This window comes from Arvicola amphibius, chromosome 5 (assembly GCF_903992535.2).
Source record: "Arvicola amphibius chromosome 5, mArvAmp1.2, whole genome shotgun sequence".
Lineage (NCBI taxonomy): Eukaryota > Metazoa > Chordata > Mammalia > Rodentia > Cricetidae > Arvicola > Arvicola amphibius.
This window is the reverse complement of record NC_052051.1, coordinates 97,025,414-97,038,347: the sequence shown is the minus strand read 5'-3', so window position 1 is coordinate 97,038,347 and position 12,934 is coordinate 97,025,414. Positions and strand designations below refer to the sequence as shown.

The window sequence follows — 12,934 nt, the reverse complement described above, 5'->3', positions numbered from 1 at the left end:
TTAAAGCTTGTCTGGTGAATCATAACTGCCGATCAACCACACACCTTCATCGAAGATCTTTTCCAAATATGTATTTTAAATTTTTTTAGTTGGTTTCTGTGACACAATGATCCATTCCAAGATGATATCTTCCATTTGCATTAAAATTCCTGTAGGGAAATATGACCAAATGCAGTTTAAGCTTCAGATCCACATGATCCACATTTACATTCTGTAATTCCTCTTCCTCCAAAGCCAATTCACTCTCAGATTCTCCTAATAATAACCTGGGACTACTTAAGTCCTTGTCACAATCTAAGTTTTGTTTCAACTAATCATCTCATTAGGTTTTAATTCAATTGTGGACTGTAGATTGGAAATGTCTCCTAGCAATCTTTGAAAATCATTAAGTGTCTGCAGTCATGTCCACTTCCAATATCCAGGAGGATAACTATATATTTTCCCTTGGGTTCACCTTCCTATGTAGCTTCTCTAGGATCATGAAATATAGGCTCCATTCTATGGCTAGAATCCACTAATGAGTAAGTACACACCATATTCATCTTTTGGGGTCTGGGTTACCTCACTCAGGATGGTATTTTCTATTTCCATCCACTTGCATGCCAAATGAAAGATGCCTTTTTTTTTTTTTACCACAGAGTAGTACTCTAGTGCATATATATTCCATACTTTCTTTTTCCATTCTTCCATTGAGGGGCATCTAGGTTATTCCCAGGTTCTGGCTATTACAAATAATGCTGCTATGAACATAGCTGAACAAATGCTTTTGTAGTATGATTGGGCATCTCTTGGGTATATTCCCAGGAGTGGTATTGCTGGATCCTGGGGTAGGTTGATCCCTAATTTCCTGAGAAACTACCACACTGATTTCCAAAGTAGTTGCACAAGTTTGCAATCCCACCAGCAATGGATGAGTGTACCCCTTACTACACATTCTCTCCAGCAAAGGCTATCATTGGTGTTTTTGATTTTAGCCATTCTGACAGGTGTAAGATGGTATCTCAAAGTTGTTTTGATTTGTATTTCCCTGATTGCTAAGGAGGTTGAGCATGACCTTAAGTGTCTTTTGGCCATTTGAACTTCTTCAGTTGAGAATTCTCTGTTCAGATCAGTATCCCATTTTTAAATGGGTTAATTAGCATTTTAAGGTCTAGTTTCTTGAGCTCTTTATATATTTTGGAGATCAGACATTTGTCTGTTGCGGGGTTGGTGAAGATCTTCTCCCAATCAGTAGGTTGCCTTTTTATCTTATTGACAGTATCCTTTGCTTTACTGAAGCTTCTTCTCAGTTTTAGGAGGTCCCATTTATTCAATGTTGCCCTTATTGTCTGTGATACTGGGATTATATGTAGGAAATGGTCTCCTGTGCCTATATGTTGTTTTCCCACCTTCTCTTCTATCAGGTTCACTGTGTTCAGATTGATATTGAGATCTTTAATCCATCTGGACTTGAGTTTGGTGCATGGTGATAGATATGGATCTATTTTGATTCTGCTACAGGTTGACATCCAGTTCTGCCAGAACCATTTGTTAAAGATGCTTTCTTTCTTCCATTGTATACTTTTAGCTCCTTTGTCAAAAATCAGGTGTTCATAGGTTTGCGGGTTAATATCTGGGTCTTCTGTTCAATTCCATTGGTCGACTTCTCTGTTTTTATGCCAATACCAAGCTGATTTCATTACTGTAGCTCTGTAATAGAGTTTGAAGTCAGGGATGGTAACGCCTCTAGATGTTCCTTTATTGTATAGGATTGTTTTGGCTATCCTGGGCTTTTTGTTTTTCCATATAAAGTTGATTATTGTTCTCTCAAGGTCTGTGAAGAATTTTGTTTGGATTTTAATGGGGATTGTGTTGAATTTATAGATTGCCTTTGGTAGAATTGCCATTTTTACTATGTTGATCCTACCCATCCAAGAGCAAGGGAGATCCTTCCATTTTCTGTTGTCCTCTTCAATTTCTTTCTTCAAAGACTTAAAGTTCTTGTCAAATAAATCTTCCACTTCCTTGGTTAGAGTTACCCCAAGATCCTTCATGATATTTGTGGCTATCATAAAAGGTGAAGTTTCTCTGAATTCCCTCTCTGCTTCTCTGTCCTTTGATTATAGGAGGGCTACTGATTTTTTTGAGTTGATCTTGTAACCTGCCACTTCACTGAAGTTATTTATCAGCTGTAAGAGTTCTTTGGTAGAGGTTTGGGGGGTCACTAATGTACACTATCATATCATTTGCAAATAATGAATGTTTGACTTTTTCCTTTCCAATTTGAATCCCCTTGATCTCCTGGTGTTGTCTTATTGCAATTGCTAGAACTTCAAGAACTATGTTGAAGAAATATGGTGAGAGTGGACAGCCTTGTCTTTTTCCTGATTTTAGTGGAATGGCTTTGAGTTTCTTTCCATTTAATTTGATATTAGCTGTTGGCTTGCTATATATTGCTTTTATTATATTTAGGTATGATCCTTGTATTCCTAACCTCTCCAAAACCTTTATCATAAAGGGGCGTTGAACTTTGTCAAATGCTTTTTCTGCATCTAATGAAATGATCATATGGGAGAACCTTCACTGATATTTCTTAGACGTCTGAGAATTATTATAAGTAGGAACTGTGAAGGCAAATTTTTCTGTCTTTTCTCATAAAGGTATAGCAAATAAACAAAAATTTAAATCAATAACTACAAGAGGTCTTCCTTTAGTAATAGAGAAAGCAAAAGATTGCCAGAGTATAGAGAGACCATTGGCTGAATTACCTTATTAACAGTTCTTAAATCTGTTATAATTGTCTACTTTCAAGATATCTTTTTAACAACACATAGAAGGGAATTCCAAGGGAAAGTTGATTCTTCAATATGCTGAGCATTTAACTGCTCCTGTACCAGCTGTTCTAAGGCCTGCAGTTTTTCTGTTGTTAAGTGTCATTGTGCAAATCACACAGATTTGTCTATAGACCATTTAAAGGTAGGGCTATTGGTGTCCTTGAAAGATCAGTAACTCTGGTGCTATGTTCTTGTATGACCTGTGTGTTTAGAGGCTGTTCTTTATAATACCTTCTAATATTTTCTCCAGAAACATGTACTAATGGATGGTTTGTTACTGAGACTGGAGAAATGTTAATGTGAGTATTCCACTGCTGTAACAAATCACATCCCCAGATATTTATTGCTATATTAACCACATATGGCTTTAATTTACTTGTCTTACCTTCTGGCTCTATGCATTTGACCTATCTTGCCCTCTGTTTTATGTGAGGTAAAGTTGTGATCCCTAAAAGCTGAACATTTCTTCCTAGAAGAGGCAAATTTGGATGCCAAGATTCTGCTTCAATTATTGTTACATATGCACCTGTGTCTAAAATGCCTTCAATGACATCATCATTTATTCATATTTTTAATTTTGGTTTTTGTTCATTTATAGAAGTTTGCCAAAATATTCATTTTTAGTTTCTCCTGAATTTCTTATTTTTTTATAGCTTTTTTATCATCAGGAGCAGAATGGTTTCTTATTTTAGGCATTGGGTTCTTTAATTGCTCTAAGGAGTTTCCTTTATGGTTACACGAAATGACTGAACTGAATTTGTCTTGAGAACCTGGAAAGAGCAAAGTGTGACCTTTACTGTCATTATTTCCTTACACCATTGATCCAATGCCTGCCTTTGTCACACCTTCTGCATAATCCAGAAGAGAGAGCCATCATACTTAGAAAAAACATTGTTTCTAGGAATGCCCTGTTTACAGTCCCTTTTAAATGACCATGTTTGCCATATTTGAAACACTTGACATTTCAGTTTTTCTTCAAACCTCTGAAAATCACCTCTCCTATCCATTCATCATCATAGTTATGAGGTTCAATATTGATTGTATCTCAGGTCTATTCCTCCAAGCGTGCTAATCTTGCCTTCAAAGGACTAATTACACTTTTCAATTGTACAATGGAATTTTTAAAAGCCAGAGATTCAGTTATTATTTTCTTGCTTCTTTTTGGTATCATTCAATTTACTGCTGAAATCAGGAAATTTATGAGACCTTCCTTTAGGCTCTGTATAACTTCAGTAAATGACTTAATTTTCTTTCCTAGTTCTCCAATTGTGTCCCAAGAATTCAACGCTGCTGTGTGGCATAAATTAAGAACATGGTCATTATGTACATCAGTATTATCTCCCTCTCGAAGAAGTTGGTCTTGGAAAATTACAGTACCTCTAGCCTTACTTCATTGTTCAATGATCCTAGCCTCTTCTTTCAACCAGGACTTCCATTGTAATTGAGGACCAAACTTCAAGACCACTTTAACCAAGTCTTTCCAGTCTCTAGAGATAATATTATTTCAAGTTGATCACAACTTTAAATCTGCTTCACAAAAGGTGAACACATGCCAAATGAGACTATCGGTTCCTTGAATCTCCTTAAGTATAATATTTCCATAGGAGTCCATTTAACTCTTGCACAGCCTTGGGGATGTCTATCATTTGTCAGTTCCTGTAAGGTGACTGGATAAATTAAAGTTGGTTGTTTGAAAACCTTAGTCTGTTCTTCTTTCCTTATAATGCAATGTTGAAATTGGTTCTACATTGATTTCCTCTGTCTGGAGCTGAATATCTCTATGATCTGTTTTGTTATGTTTTTTTTTAAAGGATGTACCTTAGCACTCATATTAACCAACTTTATTAGTGAAAAAAAAATGATAAGTCTGATAATGGTTAGAATTGACATTATGCAAGTCCCATCAAAATTATTTATCCTCATTTAGTTGTTCCATTTTCAAACTGTTCAGCACATTATCATTCAGAGACCTAAATGTGTCCATAGTAATAACGTTTCCCTTTTTAATATGGAAAAACTTCACTCTTTTAACTAACTCTTCCCTTTACGAAATCCCAATTGGCAGTGAACTGTGAGGCGTAGCATATCTGAGCAGAGAGGACAAGCAGTGAACAGTCTGAGTCAGGACAGCTGCAGCTACTAGGATGCATCTCATGCAAGTGACAGTCTGAGGAGAGAGAATGTAGGGTAAGCCCACAGTCCATGGTGGAGAGAGAGAGATAGAGATAGAGAGAGAGAGAGAGAGGGAGATAGAGATAGAGAGAGAGAGAGAGAGAGAGAGAGAGAGAAGCCTGTGTCTAAAAAGTGCACAGATGATTGAATGAAAAAAATTGGAAATTCTTCTACCTCAAGACCCAGCCATACCATTTCTGATCATATAATGAAAGGATGCCTACCACCCCCAAAGCACACTAGCTCAATTATGCTCATAGCATATTTATTCATAATTGAAACTGGAAACAATCTGGATGTCTCCTAATTGAAGACTGGATAAAGAAAGTGTCGTCTATTTGCATTAAAGAATATTACTCATGTGTTAGAAACAATGACCTCAGAAAGTTTGCAGGCAAATGGATGGAACTAGAAAAGATCATCCTGCATGATATAACCAAGAGGCAGAAAGACAAACATGACATGTACTTACTCATCAGTGAATATTAGCCATAAAATAAAGGAAAACCACGCAACAAACCACAGGTCCAAAGAAACTAAGTAACAATGGGGCTTAAGTTGGGAAATGCATGAATCTTATATGAAGGGAAAATAGCATAGACTTTGCCAGTGGAAGTAGGGACTGGAATGGGGAATGGTGATGGGAACAGGAGGGATCTGGTGAGGGGAGGATGAAAGAAAGAACATTGAAAGAGATGCCTTGAATCTGATAGCATCTCTGGGATGAGCTAGAAACCCAAAGCATACTCTTCAGGAACAGGGCACAGAGACATAACATGACACAGCGATATAACATGACACATGAATAGGCAAAAAAGTCAATGAAGTGATCCCTAATGATCTTCTGTGATACTCATAGAATGATATCTGGTCCATATGTCATGAGAGAGGTTTCACAGAACAAATAAGAGCAACAGATACAGAAAACTACAGCCCAAAATCAGACCAAGTTCAGGGAATCATGCAGAAAAACATGGAAGAAAGATTGTAGGGCCCAGTGGCATAAAGAGCACCATAAGAAAACTCACAGAACCAACAAACCTGTGTTGATAGTAACTCACAGAGATTGAATAGACAATAAGGCATCTTGCATGGCACTGACATAGGCCCTCTGCATATATGTTACACTTGTTAACTTGGTGTTCATGTGAGATTCCTTGCAGTGAGATGAGGGGTTGTCTCTAACTCTGATGAGTATTTTGGGAACTCATTACTTTTATAGGATTGCCTCATTCAGTCTTAAAAGAGGAGGTGCCTAGTCTCACTGCAACTTGATACACCATGACTGGCTGATATACATAGGAGGCCTAAACTTTTCTGAAGACAAACAAAGGATGAAAAGTCGATGGGGTGTATTGGAAGTGGAGGAGAGGGACTGGGAACAAGGGAAAATAGAGAATCTTTGATTGGGATGTAAAAACAAAAATAAACCAAAAGGACAAATTTGAAATGTATTTTAAATGTTTCTTTTGATATTTAATAACATAATTCTTCATCATATTTTATAAATGGCTAAAACTGACACTAAGTAATATCATTTTAATTGTTGATAACTATCATTCAAGAGAATATGCACAGTCATTATCCTTTTTCAATCAAATGACTTCATTAGGGAATAAAGGGACTATTTCAAACTTCAGAAATGACATCTGCAATATTTATTGTAAAAAGAAAGTTAAAAAAAAGACCAAGCTAAGTTTGAAGAAAAAGATAGAACAAAGCATGGTAGTTCTTCATCATCCATCATCAGCCAAATTTTAAAATATTAAGGGAAGTTATGCAAAGTAGCTGAGATTAATTTTTGCTAATTGACTAAAGTCACAACGCTAAGTGTTGCTTTCAGTTGTGATGCCAATGCCATTTGCAAGGTTAATTACTATGTTCCTTCACAGCCCCGAGTTATTTCTCATGCTCTGGCAGAGAAGTGAGAACAGATGGATCAGAATAACATCTGGCTCAGGTGAGGGGCAAGTCTGCAGATGACTTCCTCGAATGATTTCCTGCAGTATCACAGGAAGTAATAAGAAACATGTAGGTGACAAAAATAAACAACTTGATAATACAAATATGAGCAGAGTGGCCTTGTCACCTTCTAGACAGAAATGCATAATTCAGCATGCAACAATGCTGGAGAAACTTCTGTATCAGCAGAAATATTTTAAGATATTTTTACTTGATTAATCAATAAATTATTATTGTCTTACTTTCCAACTCTCTCCCAAGATTATATGTGAAGGTACATTGAATTAAAACATTTTTATGTAAAATTACTCTTCAAGATTATAATTTTCTTGATCCTTAGAATGAGATAAATTATACTATATGAAATTTAAACTAATAAAGATGTATCTATGATTAAAAGGGATATGGTAACAAAACAATGGTAAGGAACAAGAATTAATAAGTTGAAACAATTGTATTCACCTTTTCATCTACACTATTTTAATACAATATTGAGGAGTGCTTCAATTAATAATTAGACTATGAAAAAATTCTAAATGAACATTGTATTAAAAATGATAATAATGACTACCAGGAACTAAAGCCATAATCAACAAATTTTATTTGTTGTTATACTTTAAAGAATGTTATCACTATTTTGTTATGAATCTGAGGAACTTGATCTCAAGTATTTTAGTATTCTATGCTTGTTCCAGCTGCTGGACATAATGTTTAAATTCTCTGATAATAAACAACTATGTGATTTCTAGGTCACAAAATCTGCTCACACAATGCAAGGAAGAAATACAAAACCAAGTGACATACACAATCTCACAGAAGAGAAAATTTTCAGAAATGCCTGGCACATGCCCATCCTTAGTCCTGGAGGTAACTCTTTCTGCTGTCTGTTGACACATTGAAGTTTTTCTTGCAATACTAATTATAGAGATATAGATGAGAATTACCTCTTGGAGAAGTAGACCAGAGATGAACCCTTTAGCTTGATTTTCTTTTTTTTGCATCATAAAATGGTATTGCTGCTGCTTTTTCAAGATGAAAACCGCTCTGCACATAGGGAATGTAATCATGGCTATTGTCATGACTGGGATTCAGCTAGGCATATTCTGTATCTTCTTATTCTATTTTTGTTCTGTTCTATTCATGGTGTATTCATTTTTTAGTGATGATCTGGAGAACTATAGTTTGTACTCTCGGAGTTGGTTTTATTTTTGTACCATCAAATATATGAAATGTATTGGGAAATGTGATTATTTAAACTGTATTTTTCTTTTGTTTTATAGAAGACATTTCAATCATAACCTCTTTTCAGCTCATCAGTATACATGACTCTAGGGAAAAAATGTTTCATTAGTCTTCTATAGAGAATACTTCAGCATAGTGAAACATAAGTCATGGTTTCTGTAGCAAAGTAAGGTATTTAGATCACTGAAACCTATCTTCTCCCGATTCACTGACAGTGCCAAAAGCAATATAGTGGCATATAGTTTGATGTAGATTATTTTTACTCCTTTTACTGAGTTATTGTTCATAAATTATATAATTCACCAACTTAATGAATAAAACTCAGTAGGTATTTCATTATTCATGGAATATATGGATATAACTAAAATATATATTAGTAGAAATCTAAAACTGTATGAAAATATTTTTTAAAAATCATTCTAAGTGATATAAACCAGACTCAGAAAATAAATATGGTATTTATTCACTTATAAGTGGATATTAGCTTTTAAGTAAATGATAATCAACCTACAATACACAGACCCAGAAAGGTTAGGTAAAGAGGAAGGATCTATGGAGTACAGATGTATCTTCTTGGGAAGGAAAATAATAAATTTTGTTAGTGGACTGGAAGCAAGTGGAGCTAGAAGAGGAATCAGTGGAGCAGGTAGAATGCTGGGAAAGACAGAGCTGGAGGACACGTGGGTGATGTTGCAGGAACCTAGTGCTGTAAAAGCTTCCTGGAATATATGTGGGTGACTCCAATGAGGACTCTTCATCTTAGAGGATAAGAAGTCAGAACTGGGCATATTTTGTAGCTGGGTAAGGTTCCCAGTTGTATGAAAAAGGTACATTCTATTGAATTGCTGAAAAAAATGGGTCCCATGGAGGTCCCTAAAGAGTCTAGCCTAGGCCCCAGTCACTGAGCCTCCGCCGAGGACTCAGCTGCCTCCCCCTCAAGCCCCCTCTCGCTATTCACAACCTCCACTCTTTCGACCCCTTTGCTGATGCACGTAAGGGTGATGACCTGCTTCCTGCTGGCACTGAGGATTATAAGATTTCATATAAGAATTCAACAGAGAAACGGCAGGAAGACCCTTACTACTGTCCAAGGGATCGCTGATGATTACGATAAAAAGAAACTAGTGAAGTCGTTTAAGAAGAAATTTGCCTGCGATGGTGCTGTAACTGATCATACAGAATATGGAGAAGTAATTCAGCTACAGGGTGACCAGCGCAAGAACATATGCCAGTTCCTAATAGAGACTGGACTGGCTAAGGACGATCAGCTGATGGGTCATGGGTTTTAAGTGCTTGTGACTCTGAAGCTTAAGTGAGTATTTCCTTGCAATGAGTAGAATTTCTCTCCTGTCCCTTGTCACAAGTTTAAAAACCTCCCAGCTTGTATAATGTAACCATTTGGGGTCCGCTTTTAACTTGGACTAGTGTAACTCCTTCATGCAATAAACTGAAAAGAGCCAAAAAAAAAAAAAAAAAAAAAAAAAAGAGAGTCTAGCCTAATGCTAGGACAGTGGGAAGATTTTCAAATCTGATAGTGTTGTCTTATTGCCAAAGGCATACATGGATCTTTTTGCCTTAAATTTAAGTCTCTTTCCTGAGGGAAAGTACTGTTCAGGTTATGTAAATAGAAACCTGAGAACTAATCCAGCCACAAAACTCTTGACCTGCAATTTGTCCTGCCTACAAAATGTGTCCAGGCTATGGTGGCGCAGAACTTGAAGAGGCGATCGACCAATATCTGGTTTAACTCTTGGCACATGTCATGAGAGGGAGACCATTCTGCATTGCTTGGATGGCCATGAACCAGAGGCTAGATATCCCAGTGATCCCAGCTAGAAACAAATGTAAGTGGAAGAAAATTAATGAAATTATTCCTAAAATACTGTTATGCTATACTCATAGATCAGTTGGTGCTTGTCTCATCATCATCAGAGATGTTTCCTCTGGCAGCAGATGTGAGTGGATGCAGAGACCCAGAGTCAAACACTATTCAGAGAGAGAGAGAGAGTCTAAGTTCGAGGTCTCCACTGAGTCCCTCCCCTTGAAGCTTGGTGAATACTATGGAAGAGAAGGGGAAAAGATTGTAGGAGTCAGAGGGGATGGAGGACACCAACACAAGAGTGGACAAGACAACATAATAAAAGGAAAATGTCTGAAGAGCAGGCAAATGTGACAGACACACCCACTCCCACTGTTAGAATTTCACAAGAACACTAAACTAATACTCAGAATATATACACAGGGGACTGGCTAAGACCCGTACAGGCCCTGTGCTTGCTGTTTCAGTTTCTGTGAGAACATATGAGCCTTGCTTGGTTGATTCAGTGAACTTTTGTCTTATAGTATCTTGTTTTGCCATGTGTGGTTATCGTCTCTTGAGGCCTGCTTTTTTCCTAAGGGAAGCAGAGGGAGAATATACAGGGGAGGTGGAGATAGTTGGGAGGAGTTGAGGGGTGAGAAACTGTGGTCAGGATATATTTTGGCGGGGCGGTGGTAGCGCACGCCTTTAATTCCAGCACTCGGGAGGCAGAGGCAGGTGGATCTCTGAGTTCGAGGCCAGCCTGGTCTACAAGAGCTAGTTCCAGGACAGGCTCTAGAAACTACAGGGAAACCCTGTCTCGAAAAACCAAAAAAAAAAAAGAAAGGTTGTATTTTATAAGAGAAAACTGCATTTTTTCCATATTAAAAACTTGAAAAATATTTGCCATACTTCTTCTTTATCAAATGAATATCATTTAATTTGATTCCTTGTATTCCACATATATAAATTTTTGTGTAAAATCTTTTTGGCTTTGAAGTGGGTAAAATAAAATATCTCTGTGGACGAAAAATAAAAAGTAAATAAGTAAACAAATAAAAGAAAAAACCAACATCATTAAGGTACACACTCTACTTTTTTTTTGAGATGGAGGTTATGTAGTTTACTTTTATTCTTAACAATCATTACTGACAAAGAAAAGAATCTGGCCCATATCTATGAAACAACTATTTTTAGATGAATAAATCAATGAACTATCAATACATGGATGAGGAAATGTTGATTAAATTGTCATGGAAGAATCAGTAAAATTTCAACTTAAATTTTATTTTAAAAAATAAGTTGTTTCATAAGTTCATTGCCACACTGTTCATAATGAATAAGCTGTAGGCTCACCCAGCAACTTGCATAAACACAAAATAAAAATATGTCAAAAATATCTCTTTTACATAGAGAAATTGTACAGTACAGAGGACTCTCCAGCCCTCTACACCCTACTTTTTAGTAAAACAAAGAATTAGCCCTGGAAAATCTTTCTCTGTACTCAGCAAAATTGGAAAATATAAGAGAAATGAACAATTCTCTAGATAGATACCATATACCAAAATTAAATTAAGACAAACTGAACAATTTAAATACACCTATAAACTGGAAAGAGATAGAAGCTGATATCAAAAACCTCCCAAACAAAAAAAGCCCAGGGCCAGATGGTTTTAGTGCAAACTTCTACCAGACCTTTCAATAAGAGCTAATACCTGTAGTCTTCAAAGTGTTCCATATAATAGAAACAGAAGAAATATTGCCAAACTCTTTTGATGAGGCTGCACTTACCCTGATTCCAAAAGCACACAAATATTCAACCAAGAAAGAGAATTACAGACCAATCTAACCCATGAACATGGATGCAAAAATACTCAATAAAATACTGAAAAACTGAATCCAAGAACTGTAGTGGGGGGAGCTGTGGGCCGGCTTCTCGCCGCCCAGCTCCTGGCCACCCAGCTAGCTTTACCCAAAATAATTACACGGAAACTGTATTCTTTTAAACACTGCCTCGCCCTTAGTTTCAGCCTCTTCCTCACATCTTGACTAACCCATATCTAATAATCTGTGTAGCACCACAAAGTGGTGCCTTACCAGGTAGATTCTAGCGTGCGTCCATCTTGGGCTGGAGCTTCATCGCATCTGGCATCTCTCTGAGGAGAGGCACGGCAGTCTGCCTAACTTAAGAGAGGTGTGGCATCTGACTGAGCCATCTACCTCACTTCCTTCTTCCTGTTCTGTCTACTCCACCCACCTAAGGGCCGGTCTATCAGATGGGCCAGGCAGTTTCTTTATTAATTATCCAATGAAATCATCAGATAGATAGAAGACACACCTACATCATTTCCCCTTTTTCTGTTTAAACAAAAAAGAAAAGCTTTCACTTTAACATAGTAAAATTACATATAACAAAACAGTTATGCAAAAATTACAGTTACAATATTTATATCTACTTTATATTTTATCATAACAAAGGAAAACAACTATAACTATCTATCTATTCTTCAGCTCCATCAAAGACTCCAGAAGAACACAATATTACCTAAGTAAATAAGAAATATGCAATTTCCGTATAACTCTAGAAATGATAGAGACATCTCGCTGCCTGGACAGTCACCCAAAGTTCTTTTGTATTGTTGGGGCATCTATCTTCAGCCTATAGGCCCACAGTATCCAGCAGACTTTCCCATGAAGCAGGAAATTTCAAAGACAGTTCAGTCACTATCTGCTGTGTCCTGCAGAATGTCTCGCAGACTCTTTCATGAATCAGGAACCCAGAGAGATCATCTCACTTATAGGCAAGTTCGGCAGTCCTCTCTCTGAGGGTTCTCTGTGTCCAGTTTATGCAATAGTCCAGGCAAGAACAATTTCTTGCCCAAATGGCTATCAAACTCCATAAGTAGCCTCTTCGATGCCCATCTTCCTCTTGAAGTAGATTGGTGCT

The 12,934-nt window shown here is 36.9% G+C and overlaps 1 pseudogene; it reads left to right on the top strand.

Moving 5' to 3' along the window:
- Nucleotides 1-9,478, top strand: part of LOC119815297 — a 32,871-nt pseudogene extending 23,393 nt beyond the window's left edge.
- Nucleotides 9,479-12,934: the final 3,456 nt, after the last annotated feature.